The sequence below is a fragment of the Stegodyphus dumicola genome, chromosome 9 (assembly GCF_044657685.1).
Source record: "Stegodyphus dumicola isolate Sdum_Otavi_A_Nest chromosome 9, ASM4465768v1".
NCBI lineage: Eukaryota > Metazoa > Arthropoda > Arachnida > Araneae > Eresidae > Stegodyphus > Stegodyphus dumicola.
Window position 1 is genome coordinate 77,399,389 of NC_140776.1, and position 20,385 is coordinate 77,419,773.

General features: G+C 33.6%; 1 long non-coding RNA gene across 1 annotated transcript; it reads left to right on the forward strand.

The window, feature by feature from the left end:
• Positions 1-5,236: 5,236 nt before the first annotated feature.
• On the forward strand, positions 5,237-12,713 carry LOC146995388 (uncharacterized). The gene is made up of 3 exons (XR_015043212.1): positions 5,237-5,315; positions 7,887-7,976; positions 12,572-12,713. It is a non-coding gene; the product is annotated as an uncharacterized LOC146995388 (long non-coding RNA).
• The last annotated feature ends 7,672 nt before the right edge of the window (positions 12,714-20,385 follow it).

The following is a 20,385-nucleotide window of genomic DNA, read 5'->3' on the forward strand; positions in this document are numbered from 1 at the left end:
ACGAAGCTATAGCATACTTATAACTTGTTTTTAAGAAGAGGCGTAACCAATATTACGTCATAAAAAGGCGTGTCCACGCGTAAGAAAAGTAAACACAGCATCGACTGATGCAGCCTATTCTGCTATTTAGCCCAGAACTTTGTCACAAGAAGATAATTCTTCTACGGTTAATAAAAACAACGAACTGTGCAAACAAGTGATAAAGCACGATGAAGCCTTAGCCTACTTGTCTAAATTTTCCAATGTTTTTTACAGACCTTAACAGTGTTAGTAGGGAGAAAAATATTAAACGTAAAGCTCGAGTAATAATAGATTCTGGCTCTCAGTGATCGTATATTCTCAAGACAACGGCGGAAGAAATGAAGTACGGTTCCAAACGGAAAGATTATCTACAGCACGCCTTGTTCGGTGGCTCTAATAAGTCGACCTGCAAGCATGATGTGTTCACGATATACTTGTCAAGCTTAACGGAGGACTATAGTTGCCAGTTTAAAGGACTTGTATTGATTTGTGACACAATATTAGCTAACGAGCGAGGGCCAGACTTTAAAGAACCTGGACACTATGGCATTCATCTAACAGAAGATTTAGATGATCCGATTGAAGTTCTCATCGGAGCAGATATTGCGGGAAAGTTAATCACAGGATCTGCAACTAAAGAGGGGACTTGATGCAATTGAAACAAAGTTGGGTTGGACCTTCATTGGTTGGGCAAATAATGAGAGTTCAGGTTTATTAATTACTTCAATGCTCACGACTAGTGCTTACTTACTAGTGCTTACTTACTAGTGCTTACATTTCAGAATTGTGGACTTCAAACTCTGTGGGTATCACTGATCCATCTGAAAAGAATACAGCGATTGAATTACAAGAAGCAGCAAAACAACATTTCTTGGATACAGTTAAGATAGAAAATGAAAGGTTTTTAGTGAATTTACCTTGGACTGAAGGTCATCTCCTACTTCCTGATAACTTTGAGCTTTCTGAGAAAAGACTACACAAAGTTGTAAAGAATCTTAAAACAGAAGGACTGGTTGAATCATACGGAAAGGTGTTTGAAGTGTGGATAGAGGAAAATATTATAGAAGTGCTCCAAGGTGAATTACGACTCCCTGCACATTATTTACCTCACCGTCCTGTTTTAAATGAGAATAGCACAACCAAAATCCGACGCGCTTTTTGATGCTTCGGGAAAACGTAAAGGTACACCCAGTCTTAATGATTGTTTAGAGTGTGGAGTAAATTTGATTGAGTTGATACCAAATATTCTGTATCGTTTCCGGTTGGAAAAAAATGGTGTGATAGCCAATATTCACAAAGCTTTTTCACAAATTTGTATCTCACCTTCAGATAAAGATTATTTGCGGTTTTGGTGGATTGCAGAAAATGGCCAACTGAAGCACTTTCGACATCGCCGTGTAGTGTTTGGTGTGTCGCGTAGCCCTTTCTTGCTTGGAATTGTGATTCTACATCATCTGCAAAGTGTTTTAGACCGTAAAAACATGTAATATACAGAGAATGTATTAAAATTATTGCTGGAAAGTTTCTATGTGGATAACTGTGTAACAAGTGTGCCGAACGAACAAGAATTAAAGTTTTTTGCAGCCAATGTTATGCCTGAACGAAAATTTCACTTGAGAGGCTGAGAATATATATATTTCACCAATGAAATGACTCCTGTTACAAATGTGTGTTAGGGATGCAGTGGAATAAAGAGGCAGATACGTTAGGTGTCAGTGTGACTAGTTTGAGAGAGCTTTGTGTGAAAAAAGCTACGAAAAAAATTATACTTTCTGCTGCTCATCGAATCTTCAATCACATTGATGTGACTTGTCCAGTTGCATTGTTCCCGAAACTATTATTGCAGAGAACTTGGGAGAGGAAGTTGAATTGGGAGGAAAAGGTTGACGCTGAAACTAAAGCAGAATTTCTGAAGTGGATGAGAAATATTTTTTATTTAGAAAATGTGCACATTCTTCGCTATTTGAAAATCGGTGATGACAATGAAAATATTCTTTACATTTCTTCTGTAACGCAAGCATGTATGCCTATGCAATAGTAGCTTTTTTTCGAGTTGAAACTAGTGAATGTGTTAAGGTACGGTTGTTAGGTACTAAATTCAGAGTTTCCCCAACTGAAAAAAAAAAAAAAAAAAAAAAACTTTTCACTAGACTAGAGTTACTAGCAGCCACAATTGCTTCTCGCCTTGCCTCCACAATTGTGTATGAGATTCCACACGGAGAAGTTTACATTTAGACGGACTCCGCTACTGTACTTACTTGGATTAAAAGAGAAGAAGCTTGGGGAATCTTTGTTCGAATTTGAATATCAGAAATCAGGACTTTTTTTCTATCAGGACTTCTTTTTTTTAAAATATTTCTGGTACATGTTTCCAAGGAGAAATGGAAACATGTACCAGAAATATTAAACCCTGCTGATCTTCTAAGCAGAGGATTTTCTGAGAAGAAAATGATACAGTCAAAATGGTGGGAGGACCCTGATTGGTTATATTTATCTACTGACAAATGGCCGTCCTCAGAATTTGTTGTGAATGAAGATGAAGTTCTTAATGAACGGAAGAAAACTGTTGTTTCATATTTAATTAGCTGCTTGATTACTCAAATAAAAAATGTAGATACTGATTGGTACTATCGTTACTTTTCACAGTATGAAAAAATTGTACGCATGACTGGCTGTATCTTGAGATTTTTAGAAAACTGTAAAAAATCGAAAGAATTGAGAAAACAAAAAAAGTCTGATTGCAGATAAATTTTTAGAAGCTGAGAAAAGAGTAATAAAGATCATTCAAAGTGATGCATTCTTAGAAAGATAAAAAACTGAGAACACTAACAGTTTATAAAGATGAAGGTGATCTCATCAAATTAAGAACAAAAATTGTCTATCGAGAAGACAGCAGTTCTTTTACAAGACCTGTGATTCTCCCTTCTCAACACTAGGTTGTAAAACTACTAATATTTTCTTTTCATAAAAGGCATGGACAAGGGGGGATTCAAATGTTACTTAATCTTTTGAGGGAACTTTTCTGGATCTTAAATGGTAGAAAAACTGTGAGGTCAATTATCTCAAAATGTTTTACATGTAAGAGACATTCTGGCAAAAGTTTGGATGCAGACACGGCACTCATCACTAAAGACCGTATTCGAGATGCTGCAGTATTTGAAATCGTGATAGTAGATTTAGCCAGTCCATTATGTTTGAAAGATCAAAAGAAGACTTGCGTTTTTCTCTTTACTTGTGCGGTTTATTGAGCTGGGGTCAAATATTTCGATTGATACATTTTTATTGGCCCTACGAGGTTTGTGGTAAGAAGGGGTAGATGTACGGTTATTTATTGTGACAATGGAACCACCCCCATAGCACAAAACATCCTCAGGATGTCCTATTTAAGTCACAATATCCCGGGACATACTTAGGATGTCCTAAGGATGTTGATTCTCAGATGTCCTGAGGAGATCGTAATTTAACATCCTGAGGATGTCTTATTTAGGTCGCTATGTCCCGGGATATGACAGGATGTCCTGAAGATGTTGATTCTCAGATGTCCTGAGGAGTTCACCAATTTCACATCCTGAGGACATTCATTCTGCATTGTCCGGAGGACTTTCGTTGTCAAACATTTTGAGGATATTTGTTCTCAAATTTACCAATTTTAATTTTTTGACATTGCACATCTGAAACTTGCACATTATTTTATTTTTCATATGTATTTTACTAAGTTGTTTCTAAATGCTGTACATTAAAAATATTGATATGATTGATGATTTATTCTTGTTATTTTGTTATTAATTTTAACTGCTATTTTTTTCTGACGTTTTTAAAAATTTATTTAGTCATGGAAAAGATTTTTTTCAATGGATTAGCATTTTCTAGAATATTTGCAAAATTCTAAATAACATATATTTTTTTTATAAAAAATGTATAAATTACATGTATAATTACTTACAGATTACAAAATATAGGTAAAATTAGATATAGATATATTTAATTACGGAAACGAATTTTTTTTTAAATTTGGGTATAGAGACATTAGGTATTTTTTTTTGGAAGCAGGAAACATGAAAAATTAGCAACTGCCTTCGCCGGGAATCGAAGGACGGACCTCTGGAATACCGGCCCAGTGTGCAGAACCACTACACCACGAAGACACGCTAGGTGTGGTGGTGGTGTATTTAATTATGGCAAAGCACACTAGGACTATCTGCCTAAGGGGAGGGATGTCTTCGTGGAGGACTTTCTTAGGGAAACTGGCTCGTATACACGTTACACGTGGGGATAACCACGAAAACACCCATGCAGCCAGCCCGTTCGCGGGATTCGAACCTCGAATCGCACTACCAGGGTTCAGCGACTTTACCGCTCGGCCACTGGTGGGCCGAAGACACGCTAGGAAAGCGGGAGAAATACCTTATATTACTTCTCTTTTTAAATGCCGACTTTTTTTAAGGGGATCCAATCACTAAATCCTGGGTGTGGATATACCTCACCCAACACCTTTTTAGTTCGGGCGCCACTGTAGAGACATTAGGATTTTTTGGGGAAGCCGTAGAGATGAAAAATTAGCAACCGCCTTCGCCGTGAATCGAACCACGGACCTCTGAAATACCGGCCCAGCGTGCAGAACTATTACACCACGAAGGCATGCTAGGAAAGCGGGAGAAATACCTCATAAGGAAAATTTTTTTCCTCTAATTACAGGACAGAAAATGTTTTTCAATCGCGCGATCTGTTATTGATATTGAATTACAGTCGTGCGATAATTTCGCAGGAAAGATACATCTCTGATGACTATCCAAGATTCTAGAAACTTTGGTCTTATATAGAGATGGTCGTCTTATAGAAATAATGCTTAATATCAATATTTATTTATAATCTCAGAACTATTGATCACTTTCAGAAGTGGTCGTTTGAGAGGCGATATTCTATATATTTATTTACTGATACTCTCAGATTCCAAATTTTGTTTATATTCTCAGAAATATTGGACGGAAGGTGGTCGTCACATACATGCAAAATTTTACATTTCATTAAAAATGAATTCGGCATTATTTAACTATTTCCCTATTAATTAATTAATTAGATAAAGAAAAAATTAGGAAATAGTACTGTTTATTACGGAATAATGTAGGAAATTCTACAGAACTATATTCTTTTGCGTCATTGCACATTGTATCCGGCAAACTACTAGTTCCTCGTATTCTTCCGCAAATCCGTAAACATCTGTCTGATTTGAAACGAAATCCAAAATGGCTGAGCCATGAGGTTAACTTGTATGGATATTTTTTGTTGCATGAAAGGTAAGTTCAGTTGCAATACTTGTATGTTTACTTTTTTTGCTTTTCGAATTTATGTCATTTTGACAGTTAAATGTTTCACAGCTTTATGAATTGTTACCATTCTGTCGTGAATTACGTGTATCTCAATGGCTGGCTGTCTTTTCAAATATCTAATTTGCCCTGCTATCCAAATGTTTATGACTAAATTTTTTTTAGTCTAGTTTATGCATTCAGTTTCAAAATAATATGTGTGATCAGATTGCTTATTATTTTATTGCAGAAATAAATTTATGTTAAATAGTTTGAACAATTATATAAAAATAAGAGTTTGCATTGTTTTGTCCAAAATACGTATGGTTGAAACATTATCTTAATCTAGTTTGTAATTTAAGTTTTTTTGGGGGTACTGTTCTGTTATTAGGACCAGAATCGGAAATGTATGAACCTGTGTTAGTAAGTATGTGCATAGATGTGTATATGTAGACACACAAACATACAAATATACAAGCATACATAAATACAATTCTGAACCCGGTCCTGATAACAGAACAGTACCTTAATCTTTTTTGAATATTTTATAAAAGGATTAAGCATTTTTCAAACTGCATATCATTTTATAATTCGACTTGCAGGAAGACAAAATATGGTCATTCAATCAAATGCTTATGATTGCTTTTTAACATTTTCTCATAAATATTGTTTGCATTTTTATTGTATTTTAGATACTTTAGTTATGTAAAGTGAACATGAGAATATTAGTAAAGCTGTAATATAGGAATAGCTACCATAATACATGTATTTTTTCATCGAGCCCATTGTTTTAGAAACCAATGCACCATTATTATATGCTGGCTTATTTTATAGTTATATGCAGTTTAATTTTATGTTCATGTTACTGTAGTATTGTCATTATAATAAAAGTATTGATAATTTTTGTTGAATCTTGCAAGTTGCCTAACATTCAGAATTATTACTACCGAATTTTACTGATAGGTTATTTCGAAATGACATAATCTGTCTGATAAATAAAATAAACTGGTGTTTAAGTTATATGCATTTCTCTTAATGTTTCATTGAAAGTGAGATGGAAATATAAATGCTATCCAGAAAAGTGAATTCTTTTTGCCTGAAATAACAAACTGTACTAAATGATTAATGTTTATATCATTTTAGAAATGTCAATATTAAAGTTTCTCCCCCTTCTCTTCTTTGATTTTGAAATAATTTATAATAAAATAATATATGCATAAGTGTAATTAATGTTAAGTGTCATTCAATAATATAATTTATTTTTACTGATATTTTTATATTTCTTATCTGGGTTTTCTTTTGGTGTTAGAAGGAGGAAAAGACTGTAATGTTTTATTTAAGGAAATAATTAAAACATTACAGTCTTTTAAATAACACAGTTACAGTAATGTTTATTGAAGCAATTAGTACTGTGTGATTGCCAGTGATTGAATAATGTTAAAATGCATTGTTCATAAGGAAATTTGCTTATCTTTGTGTTATAGATTTTATTTTGACACAAGCTGAAATTTGAATTATTGGAATCACTTTGAAAACCCGAATTATTTCCTGAATCATTAATCAGGCCAATATATAACATACAAATTTTCATACAAAATTATTTCTTTGAGCATATTATAAAGAGCTCATTTAATTTTATTATTTGTACAAATTTTATACAAAAGTAGCATGTAACAGTTAAAGATTTATTGAAGCCTACTTGTTACTTGTGGTAACAAAGAAGTGTGAAAGATATTGCCACATTAGCGAACATGACGATCATTGATGCTTAGTTTAGTAATTTAATAATATATTGAGAAACTAATTAATTAAGTAATTTAATAATATAAGAGAAATGCTGGGAACTTTCAGAAGTAGACATTTCGGAAATGATGGGCTTGATAAGAAATTTACATGGTTTTATTATTTATTCTTTAGTTAAGAATGGGTTTTAGATGTTCATGTGAAAGAATTCTGTTTAATTATATGTGAAAGAATTGTTAAAGTTTGGCATTTAAAAAAATGAATTAATAATATGCAATTATCTTTTTATTATACATATATTACTATATATTTCTAATACGCTATGTAAATGTCAGTGCTAAACAATTGAGATACTATTGTCAGGGCAATCTTTTCTTATACATGAAAAATTCTGATACTTTCTTATCATCTGCCCTCACAGCTTCAACTTATGCTAAAACAGCAAGAGTATGCACACGATAATAGCAAACTATGAATATGCATACCACACACATGTATTTACATGCTTTATATTTAATCTTTATTTCTGAATAGTATTCCATTGGATGAAAAATATGTGAATATTGACCCAATGTATATATTTTTATGTGTGTGCATCCTAAAATTTGTTTCTTATAAAGTGCTTATTTGAATTACTACTTGTGAACAGAGCAGTAGATATGAACCATAAACTAACCATTTTGCCAATTTTCACAGCTTTGCAGATAGTCAGAAAGCACCAAAATTTGTAATAATGTTAAGTTTAAATGATGTTCTATACTTTTGTATTAATTTTTCTATTCTATTAATTCTATTACTGTGTTATCAAACTTTCTGCAGGAATTTCAACTGGTTAAGATGTTATTACGATGTGGAGAAGAATTTGGTTTTCAAGCTAGAAAAAATTGCAGCTGAAGGATTTTGTAGAAGGTCAGTCAAACTGGTTTTAGTTAATTATAATTTAATTTTGGGTGAAGAATTCTTAAATTTATTTATCATAAGTGTCTAAAGGTCTTCTAAATTAAATTCTGCGGTTAATCTTTACATTATGGTAACTTAGCGATTTTTTGGCGAAAATTTGGCAACCAACTCTCCTACAGCAACCCTCTATTTTTTTTTCCCCCGCCGCCATTTTGTCTTCACGAAGTAAAGACATGTTTCTTTTCTTTTTATCTACTGAACACTTCTTCCAACAATCTACTAGCCGAATTACACTTATGCTAGAAATTTTATCAAACAAAACTGCTTAATCATGCCAAATATTCACTGCAAAATTGGGAAAAAGTGCACAATACCATACTCCTTACGCGTTTTTCAAAATAACACATACACATAAACCATGTACACGCCGACTTATTTTTACTTAAAAAAACATCCCAGAATTGCACAAAAATGGCATTGCGCACACTCTTCACTATATCCATGTACACTGCTTTTTTCTCATAAATTAGAAAAATTTCACGAAAATACATGACAATTTTCTCAATCTTAAAAACCCGGTATAAAAAGAACATATATGAAATTACCTGATCTCGAAAAAGTATTTACCCTTTCCAAATATGAACATTTCCACATATAAAATAAACAAAATATCCAAAAACTTTTACCTCTAAATCATCTATTACATTATACATGTCACCAACGAATTCATACCGCAAGCATTACAAATACTTAGTATCAAAAATATTTAAATTATTTCCATGCATGTTTACTTCAACTTAAACGTATACCAAATTCCTACAAACATAAAATTCACAAAATAACTATCATTTAATTAAAATATCACTAAACCATGTACAGCCGACTTACTTTTACTTAAAAAAACATCCCAGAATTGCACAAAAATGGCATTGCGCACACTCTTCACTATATCCATGTACACTGCTTTTTTCTCATAAATTAGAAAAATTTCACGAAAATACATGACAATTTTCTCAATCTTTAAACACGGTAAAAAGAACATATATGAAATTACCAGATCGCGAAAAAGTATTTACCCTTTACAAATATGAACATTTCCACATATAAAATAAATAAAATATCCAAAAACTTTTACCTCTAAATCATCTATTACATTATACACGTCACCAACGAATTCATACCGCAACCATTACAAATACTTAGTGTCAGATATTTAAATTATTTCCATGCACGTTTACTTCAACTAAAACGTATACCAAATTCCTACAAACATAAAATTCACAAAATAACTATCATTTAATTAAAATATAATTAAATTCAAAAACACTACTTAAAATATAAATGAGCACATACATTAAATTAATACATACATAAATACCCATTTCGAATTCACTTTAGTTACGGCCATGGGATCCAAAAATTCACGAACACTGTTTCACACAACACAGAATAAAGCCAAATACAAAATTTCCAGATTTTTTCCCAATTTCCCCCCTTTTCCGATTAAAGAACCGTAATTCGTCCATTAATATCACATGACATATCCCATGATCTCTCATTTCCCTCACACAAAATAATGCGTAATCGGAACTGAGTACTGCTCACATTATTACCAAAGTCCCAGGTAGTAACCTTTATCGCCTCCAAAATGTCGCCAAACTACCAGTTACCATATTGTAAAGATCAACCAATTCTGCTTGTTTTTGAAATTTTTCATGACATTCATTCTTTTATTATTATTATTTTTTTTAATTTACTAACTTATATCCAGGCACATAATGTTGCATTTAATGCCATACCTTAAATATTGTAAAATGTTAAAATAATACATTTCACTTAAAAATGTGGTTGTGACAGTAAATTTTCTGTTACATTTAATCATATCTATAAACATTGGTATACATCATTTTTCAACAATCTGTATATTATTTTGTGCATTTCTTTTACATCCAAGATCTGGCATATGACTTGCTTTTCAAACTGATAATATGGTGTAATAATGTAATCTAATGGTTAAAGTTTACTATGGAACGGGCCAAATTTAATAAATTATTCTTTGATAGAAATTTATTCATGTGTTCAGTGTGTCTCATCTCTTTAAATTGCTAAAGTACATTTTATGTACTTGCATTTAGGAATTTTGACTGTATCAGAGTAATTTTGTTTCAGTTATTATAACGTGCAAGGGAAAAAATTCATTCATAGCTCCGTATTTAAAATTAGTTAATTAAAGTCCTTAATAAAGAGGGACGTTTTGTTGTTTTTAATGTCAATAGAGTTTAATTCAAAAATATGCCATGTTAACGGTTACTTTTTAACCTAATTTAAAATTTTCATTACTTTAACATGTGCAATAATTGTTATTTTAACTCCGATATTGTAATAATATCAAAATTCCTTACTTTTTGATAGGTAATCCAAATGTAAAACAAGAAAAGAAAAAATTAAAATCTAGAAGTATATTTATTTCATACCTCTAACAAATAAAAACAACACAAGCACTTTTTACTGTCTATCTGCATAGTGTGGCATGTCCCGTAAGACTGAGATTTGTATGGTCAAATCCATGTTTCAGTTAAAGGAAAATGCATGCACAGTCTTCTGATTTTCCCTTCGATTAAGGATTCTGTATATACTAGCATAAGAAATAAGTTAGTTAATGCAGTGTTATACATCAATATTTATAGACAATTATTGTGGCTATGTTTATTATAATTTTGTTCACTGTAGTGGTTGGAGTGCCTAAACCATCATGCTGTGTAAACAAAACTCAAATCTTCATCTCTGCATACTGCTCCACTAGTGTTTAAACCACTGAAATGGTGATTATGGTAGAACATGTTTGGTAAAAATTTACTCTACTGTAACCCTTGGCGAATCGTTTCTTTTTTTTATATCAAGATCGTCACCTGAGAGGATCGGCACCAATTTCAAGGTGGCCGCTACACAAAACTAAAATAAGAAGTCAAAGACATACACAAACTCTGTGTCCATGTACACATCGACCTATTAAAACAGAGAACTGCACAAACTGGGCATTGTGCACTGCCTTAACTTTGTCCATGTACACATTGATCTATTTTCACTTTAAGAAAACCAGAAAGTTAAAAATATCATAGTTACCAGAAAAAATTCGCCACTGTCTTAACACACAGACAACCAAAAATACACAAACAGAGAGGAATAAGTTACCAAAAATACATATTTCCTAACATAAAAACATTAAACAACAAATCTTCCAACAAAAATTAACACAGACAAAAAAATAAATGAAACGTCATTTTTTTAACATACCTTTTTTTTCACATGCATATGTTTAGGCTTCTCACCACCATCCTCCAGGTAAGCAATTCAATTAAATTTTTCGTCTCTTAGTCACCTCAGACATACTCAAACGATGGTACCCACACCAAAATAATAAATACCATGTTCAAAATACAAGACCATACCACTTCCATGCAACCAAACACAGCAATTGAAAAGAATGGTAAGAACCAAAAACCTGGGACCGTACAAAAGGTTTACTATTAAAAAAAGTAGCCCAAAACTAAATTTATCACAGCACGTTGGCAATATTTGCAGAAATAACTCCTTTTTATTGACAAAAAAAAGTTTTTTTTTTTTTTTTTTTTTCTCCCAGAGGCTACTTTTGCCAACATTATCAACATTAGGGTTACCGAAAAACTTATTTGACGCAATGGGCTTCCACATTTCACAAACAACCAATACCACTTTGCGATTTTTTTTCAGACAGAAACTAAGGTGTACCATACAGTAAAGATTAGCCACATCTTCATTTACTACTGTTACAAGTACTTCTTTGGTAAATTTCTGCGGTTAAATTCAAAAGTTTAAAATTGCATTAACATGATCAGATTCAGAGTCATAGCTAGGGTTTTCAGCGCTCAGGGACAACTGAAGATTTCACGCCCCCTACTACTGCTTGCCAAGGATGGAAAACATTTAATTCTAAAATGTTCTAACATTAGTTTGGCGTCCCTTGGATTCTGCACCCGGGGACAGATGCCCCCCTTGCCCCCCTCTAGCTACGCCTCTGATCAGATTTTATTTTCTGCACGTAGCTAACAATTACTTATGTGTTGTCAGATAAATGTTACCAGATGCAGTTAATTATTTTTTACTTGCCAATCTCATGAGACAAGTTTTTTTTGCTCCTGCAAGACTTTACTTTGTGTTGCAAAATAAATTCATTCTCACTCTTTTTGGACTTGCCTACACATTAAATTTAAAATAGTTTTATGAATGGGTAAGATGTGATTATCATAATTTTGTTTCTCTCTTTATCTTGGCAACTTTATATGTTGATTCAGTATCCAGGTTACCTACCAGTGGCTGATTGATAAAACTGCTCATATGTTCAGCTGGTGGTTTGAGTTTATTTTCTGACATAAAAAATTTTAAAAGGCATCCCCCATGTTTATTTTACTATAATCAAAAATCAAATAATTGCTACTCTGTTTATAGGTACTAAATGTTAAAATATTTTAAATGCTTCCTTTAATTTGCATTCTAATAGTCATTTGTTTAAATTTAATTATGAATTATATTCACATATAGTAATTGTGAGTGTTTTTTTATTTTAGGTGCTGTGAAAGGCAATGACAGAGATCCAATTTATCAAGAGTTCTTATATACATAAGAATACATGGATATAAGATTGTTTTTCATGAATTCAAATAAAATGTGATAAATTGGATTAATAAAAACTATTTTGAATTTTGAAAAGTGTTTTTCCTCTGTTAATCATAATATAGTGCCATAAATTTCTGAATGTGTTTATTTTTCATCCAAATAAATAGCTTTACAAAAATTTGTCATATTAATAGATATTGCATAATTTAGCATTATTATAAATATTTATTATAGCAGATTTAGCTGAACTACTTTTTTAGTCTCTTTGCAGATGAAGTCACAAAGGTAAGTGGTTAGATATTTTTCTGTATTCCCCATTAAGTAATTTTATCTGGTAAATTACCATTACTTATATACTAAAGGTGAAAGAATAAGCTTTCCTTGAAGATAAAAAAATTTGCAGATATTTCAAAAAATTGGTATACGTAAAAAAGTTCTTAAATTGCCACACATGCGAAACTGAAAATGTTATATATGAAATAGTTCAGAAATATAAATATTTTCACTATTTTTTAACTATAATTCACTGCATTTGTTATATATAATCACAGTTTAAGGTAGCAGTGCTTTTCTCACTGTGATTTCTCATGTATTTTGATTCATAAATACACGTACATAAATCCGTGTATTTTGATTTCTCTTTTGAGACCGAATAAAAAATGAACTAAACATTCTCGTTGACATTGAGAGTTGAATAAAAGCACACCTCAAAATAAAATGAATTAATAAATTTATGGAAAATTTTACATTGTATATATTGAGCAGAAAGAGTAAACTGAATATACTTAATGGAATTAATAATTGGTAGAGTTGATAGCAGAATAAAATGCCTTAATTGCATGGTAAACAGTAGATCTTTTGAAGTTTTTCTATGTTGCGTAAAATGCAGATTTAAATTTTTGATATTGATTGTCATATAAATGGTAATTACTGTTTTATTTTGCTCTGAAATGAATGGTTAGTAATAAAATTCTGGATGAGACAATCTTTAACATGCGCTAGAATTTACAAAGTTTAATTTGGTGCTGATTTCAACGGGTAAATTTCATTTTACTGAATTTTGCGTAAAATAATACCAATGAACCATTGCAAATTATTTTCAGAACTTTTTTTTTTAATCTAAAAGGGCTATTAGTTTTGAAATGTGACTTCATATCGTCAGTCGTAAACTTGTTTCGCTTTTCATTCAAGTCTTGCCATTTGGCAAAATTTAACATATTTACCTTTAAAATCTAATATATTATTGACTAACAAGCTAAGCTATTTAAAAGCATTACACACAGTTCTTAACAATGCTTTTTTAAATTTTTAATCTGATTGATTTAAAATGCATTTAATTCATGATATATCTAATTGAAAACATTTTAATATTTCTACATAATTACATGATATATTTCTTCATTTTTCAAATATATAGAAGATATATAACTTTCTGGTGTCAGTATCTTATAAAATGTTTTGCTATTTCCACTGCCCCATCTGTATTGATAATCTATGCATTCATAAACTTTTAGCCTCTTTGAGTGACTGCTAAAATCTGAGGCCTTTCAGATTTTTTTTTAATTGTGTGAGCAGAAAGATAGAATTTTAGAAGAGCTTCTTGGGTTACCTTTTGAATGATATAAAGAATTGTTAACATAATGTCAAATTTTTACAACTAAATATTAAATATATAAAAAAGCCTGCAGCATTCTCATGTTACAAAAACACATTTATTTATTCTGAGGCTAGGAATTGATTTAGTTTTAAAAATACAATTTATTCCTTTTAACAATTTCCCAACAGTGTCATCAAAACACTATAAATTCCTTACATGTTTTAAAGAAAGATGATTCATTTATGTAAAGATTATTAAATGGGTAATTTTATTATTCAATTTTTAATACAAATTAACTGAAATTAGAAACTGATTTTGTAAAATAATTTAATTATGAATAATTCAATTTGGGGGCTATTGGATGTTTAAAAATGATCAAAAGATTTTTAATATCTTAAAAATAAAAGCAAAATTTTCAGTTTTAATATTTTGTATTAATAATTCATTTTAATTTCCTTGCTCAGTTTTAATATATTCACATTTAATAAATTCAGATTTAAAAACAAAATAAGTTGTATAAATATTTTCAACATTTCTGATTTTTCCATAGTAACCATAGGAGAACGATTTGAGACTATCTGTGTAGGTTTTAGATCATCACACCTTCACATACTTTCACTGGAATTTTCCTCTGTATATATACTGGGATGTGACACTAAGCAGTTGAGAGTATGTATTTAAGAGGTTAAATGGATATTGTAACTAGTGTTTCAAATCTTGATAACATCCCATACGCTGTCGGTGGGACTTAAATAGGATGTCCTAAGGATATACTGGGATGTGACATTAAGCGCTCAGGAGGATGAGTTTAGGAGGAAATTGGGATATTACGGGATGTCCTGTGGATGTAGTAAGTAGGACTTTAAATCCTAATAACATCCCATATGCTGTCGATGGGACATAGATAGGATGTTTTTAGGATATAATGGGATGTGCTTAGGAGGTTTGTGAGATATCCCGGGATGTCCTGAGGATGTAGTAAGAGTTCATATCCTAATAACATCCCGCACGCTGTCGATGGGACTTGGTTAGGATGTCCTGAGGATGTGCGCATATCCCGCGAGCAACATCCTTGGGATATCCCAAGGATGTTTTTGTGCTATGTGGGCAATTTTGTTGGAGTTGATAATTTGTTAAAAACTTCGAACTGGGATCGAATAATCGAGAATTCAACTGTGAATCGCATTCAGTGGAAATTCAATCCTTCTTCTGCCTCCTGGTGGGGTGGTTGGTGGGAATGGTTAATTCGAATCATAAAAGATATATTAAAGAGGGTGATAGGTCGTGATTGTTTATCATATGAGGATATGATCACGGTTCTATGTGACTGTGAGTCGATTATTAACTCAAGACCTCTCACATATATTTCGGAAAATGGCTCAGATTTTGCTCTTTTGTCACCATCATTATTTCTTAAGACATCAAGGAAATCGGAGTACCAGACTGTGATGCAGCAGATCACGAAAGCCTTAATAGAAGGTTAAAATTTCGCCCGGCACTTCAAAAAGATATTAGGAAAAGATTCAGGTCTGAATTACAAAAATAGTCGACGATATGATATCTGTGGGAGACGTCTTTCTCATAAGCAGTGACAATCGGAAACGCATTAATTGGCCTCTAGGACGAGTAACGGAAATTATTGCTGGAAAAGAAGGAATCGCCAGACTCGTCAAACTTCGAATAGCTCATGGAGAAATAATGAGACCGATACAACGGTTGTTTCCGTTAGAGATTGCTTGTGAGATGGCTAAGGATGTACAAACTAAAATGCAAAGAAAGCAAGTGTCTCATTCTGAAGTTTCTTAAGCACGAGTAGCAAATCCTACAGAACCCGTTACACGAATTGTAACAACTCGATCTGGAAGAGGTATCAAAATACCAGAAAGACTTGATTTTTAACGCGATTGTTGAGTTGTGAAGTCTTCCAACTCAGGGTGGGAGGATGTAGAAAACTGAGTGTTAAATTTATGCACTGAGTGTTAGATTTATGTTAAATTTATTTTTATTTTATTCTATTATTTATAATTATTTTCAGTATTTTACGTTTATCGTTTGTAACTTTGTGATTCTGAATCTAGCAACTAAAAAGTGTATTCTAATGTTTTTTGAGTTTAACGAGAGAGTTGTCTTTATATTCGCAGTTAGATGTTTTATAATATTGTTGCGTGCGTACGGGTTCGTTACGAAATGAATTCACAAGTCCGATGAAAAATGAAAAAAAATTTATTATTATCACAATAAATATGATTAAATGTCCTCAAATAATCGTGCAGTATCACAAAATATCACAGTAGTATCTTCTAACTACTCAAACGTTCAATAGCACTTAATTCAAAACAGCTAAAGAAAGCTAATCCGCTACAGTCAACAAGAGCAGTTTTCTAAACAACAACAAACTAAGTAATTACTACAAACTGAGAGGTTTTCCTCCTTTTATAAGATTTTTAAATCGCGTGCGAGAATTTTCTGGTACTTTCTCGAAATCAAAAAGCCATATTTATTTATTTAATGTTAAATGCACGTGCTCTTGTACTTTTAATTTTCCGGTTTAACTTTCTTCTTTTAATATTCGTCACGCGCTGCACTGCGAATTATAAATTAAATGAAACCATTTAATTTATAATTGAACATTAGCTTTTTAAATACCAAATTCGTAACACTGTGCCCTTCCCAAGGACTGCACGTTCCGGGCAGTACAATCCCTGGACAGGAAGTCAAACTTATAACTGAGGCATAAATGCAACTCAGGAATAAACATTACATTACAATATGAAACAACATGAACAATAAATGCAATAACTAACTTAAACAAATCAATTGCTATCAAATACTAAATACAAAACAAATACTGAATACAAATCAAATACTAAATGCAAATCAAATACTAAATGCAAATCAAATACTAAATGCAAATCAAATACTAAATACAAATCAAATCAAATACACATTTAAAAACAAAAAAGGACCATGGTCTTATACTATTTACAGTTATTTACACTACGTACTATGGCCATAGTAATGAGCTAACCTGTCGCAATGAACGATTTTAGGTTTAGAGTTCCGACGGATCTGAACCACGACGTCATTCAGCCTGTTTAAGACTGTGTGGTGACCATCCCAAGGTGACTGTAATTTAGGACTGACTCCTTTTCTGCGAATCGGGTTCCACAACTACACCTTGTCTCCTTTGTTGGATCTATGTCCAGTAGCTCTCGTGTTGTATCTGGACTTCACTTTCTCCGTCGCCAAGTTCACTCGCTTTCGTTCGAAACGGTGCATCACTTCAAAACGGGCCTTGACATCTTGGTCGTGTTCCTCAGGCGATGAAGGCGCATCCGTACGGCGATGAAACAGGCGGTCACAAGGCAGACGAAGGTCTCGACCGAAGAGCATCAGGGATGGAGAGTAGCTGGTAGTCTGGTGTTTCTTTTCGGCCCTAGCATGATTTCGGCAGTTTCTCGAGCTGGTTCTTTCGGACAAAGCGTTGGCATTTCCAGGTGAGGATCCCTTCTTAGGATGGATAGTCATGTCTTCATATCCTGAAACAGTTTGTTGTTTTTCAAGTCTAAGGAAAAATTGTATTTCCTTAAAAAGTCCAATCCGAGTATGCATGGATCTGTAATATCCGCCACATATGCCGTGTGATGGTAGGCGGCACTTCCAAATGTGATTTTCCCGTTTAACTTCCCAGCTATGTCGATCTTGTCACCAGACGCAGTCTGAAGGGTAACACAGGATGGCGTCCAAATAAGTTTATCTTTAAACTGTTGAGCTAAATCTCTCCGAGTGATAGTAACATTAGCTCCTATGTCAATGATCATATTGCAAGGAACTCCATCGATGTGCCCATTGATGGACAGTCCGTTACTGTTGCCACTCACTATAGAAATCTTGAGCGCTTTAAAACAAGGTTTTCCATTATCTGGCAACCTCCGTTCTTCGATATGGCCATTAATTTGTTTCCTCCGTCGTTGCTGGGAAATGGTCTGAATTTCCGTGCTCCGGGGTGTTCTGCAGTTCCTTCGTACGTGGCCTTCAGTTCCACAGTTCCAGCATTTTGGTTTCTTGTCACTCCTTTTTCGCCCGATGGCATTTAATTGTCTGTTCAACTCGTCTGTCTTATTTTCCGTGCTCTGGGGAGTTCTGCAGTTCCTTCGCACGTGGCCTCCAACACCGCAGTTCCAGCACTTTAGAACTGGTTTCTTTTCACTTTTGTTCAGTCTCAAGCCACTGACTTGTCTGGTAAAATCACCTGTTTTATTTTCCGTACCTCGGAGTGTTCTGCAATTCCGTCGTAGGTGACCTTCACTACCACATTTCCAACACCTTAGAGCCACTTTGTTCTCGCTCCTACTCCGTATCAAATCGTCGACTTGTCTGGCTAATTTATCTAAACGAGCCATCAGTTGATCCCCTGGCTCATGGACTCGCACAGCTCTGAGTGGGTAGCGATCTCTACGAGTTGCTTGCTGGGCTGCCTCCAATTTCACGGCGTACAACAGAGCGCTTTTTACATCTTTAACATCCACCATTCGCAGTGCCTTCTGTATTTCGTGATCCCGGATGCCATCGATGAAATATTGCAGCGACAGGATTTCCCTCGTTTCTCTTGAGCATTCCGTAAAGGTGAGGTGGGACTGCCTTTCAACATCCATGGCGAGTTCCTGGAGTGATTCGGTGGGCTTCTGTTGACGGGATTTTAATTGAAGCCTGCTGTAGTCTTTTAAATATTTCTCGCCAAAGCGCAACTCCAATGCGCCGGATAGAGCTTCGAAATCTAGCCTTTGATTTTCGGGAAGCGTCTGCAGGATATCCGCTGCGTCTGCTTTCAGAGAAGTGGCGAGATGACAGGCCTTAGCTTGGGAATCCTATCCATTCGATTCCGCAACGATAGAAAAATGGGTCTTATACACTTGCCAGGATGTCTTCCCATCATATGTGGATAGCTTCAGAGATGGAAGAGCAGGCATCGGTAAGAATTTAAAATCATCACTCTTGCTCCCTGCCGTCGCTAAGTTTCCATTTCTTTGGCAACTGCAGAAACTCTTTCATCAATTTGTTGTTCGATTTGTTGTTTAACGGAACAAACTCTTCCTTCTATTTCTACTTTGACTGAATGAACTCTGTAACCTATTTGTTGTTCCAAGTCCAAAACTCTGTCTTCTATTTGCTCTTTCACAGAAGAAATGTTTTCTTCAATTTGTCCAACTTTAATTTCGACCACGTCTATTCTGCCTTCCATAGCCTCAAATTTATTTTCTATTACGCAGGTAATTTCTCTTTTCATTTTGTGCTGACCTACTTTCATCTTATCATTAAGGGATTTCATCTCTTCCTTAACGGATTCCTGGCCCAATTTCATTTCCTCTTTAATTTCTTCTTTAAAAGATGTTTGGTCAGCTTCCATCTTTTCTTGGAACGCAGCAAAAGCAGTAATGAGCTGTCTCAATTGTTCTTCCATCCCTCTTGTTATTGGCATTCAAATCCCACTTCTGACACCAAAATTTGTTGCGTGCGTACGGGTTCGTTACGTAATGAATGCACAAGTCCGATGAAAAATGAACAAAAATTTATTATTATCACAACAAATATGATTAAATGTCCTCAAATAATCGTGCGGTATCACAATATATCACAGTAGTATCTTCTAACTACTCAAACGTTCAATAGCACTTAATTCAAAACAGCTAAAGAAAGCTAATCCGCTACAGTCAACAAGAGCAGTTTTCTAAACAACAACAAACTAAGTAATTACTACAAACTGAAATCGAAATCGAAATCGAGTCAATGGTTAGGCGGCAATTAGTAGCCAACCGCTACTTTAACCGTCTCTGTTGGTAAATTGCCCTAAGGCGTTGGTACTTAAGTTTTTAATTAAGGCGATTTACGCCGCGCCAACTAGGCGAAACTTGTCAAATTTTGTGAAATGTAGGTGGAGTAAGGAAGATGATTGGCAGGAGCCTGTCACGTGGGTGGTCACCAGCTTACGCGTACAATGAGAAATATTGGAAATATTAATAATTATCAAGTTTTGAAACAGGTTACCTAGATTGGAATAATTAAACTAATATCGTGATCTAAATGAAGACAAATGGCACAACTAAGTGCAACAGATTAGCTAAACAAAATATTCAAATTCATCCTTTCTGTAAAACACAGATTGGACAG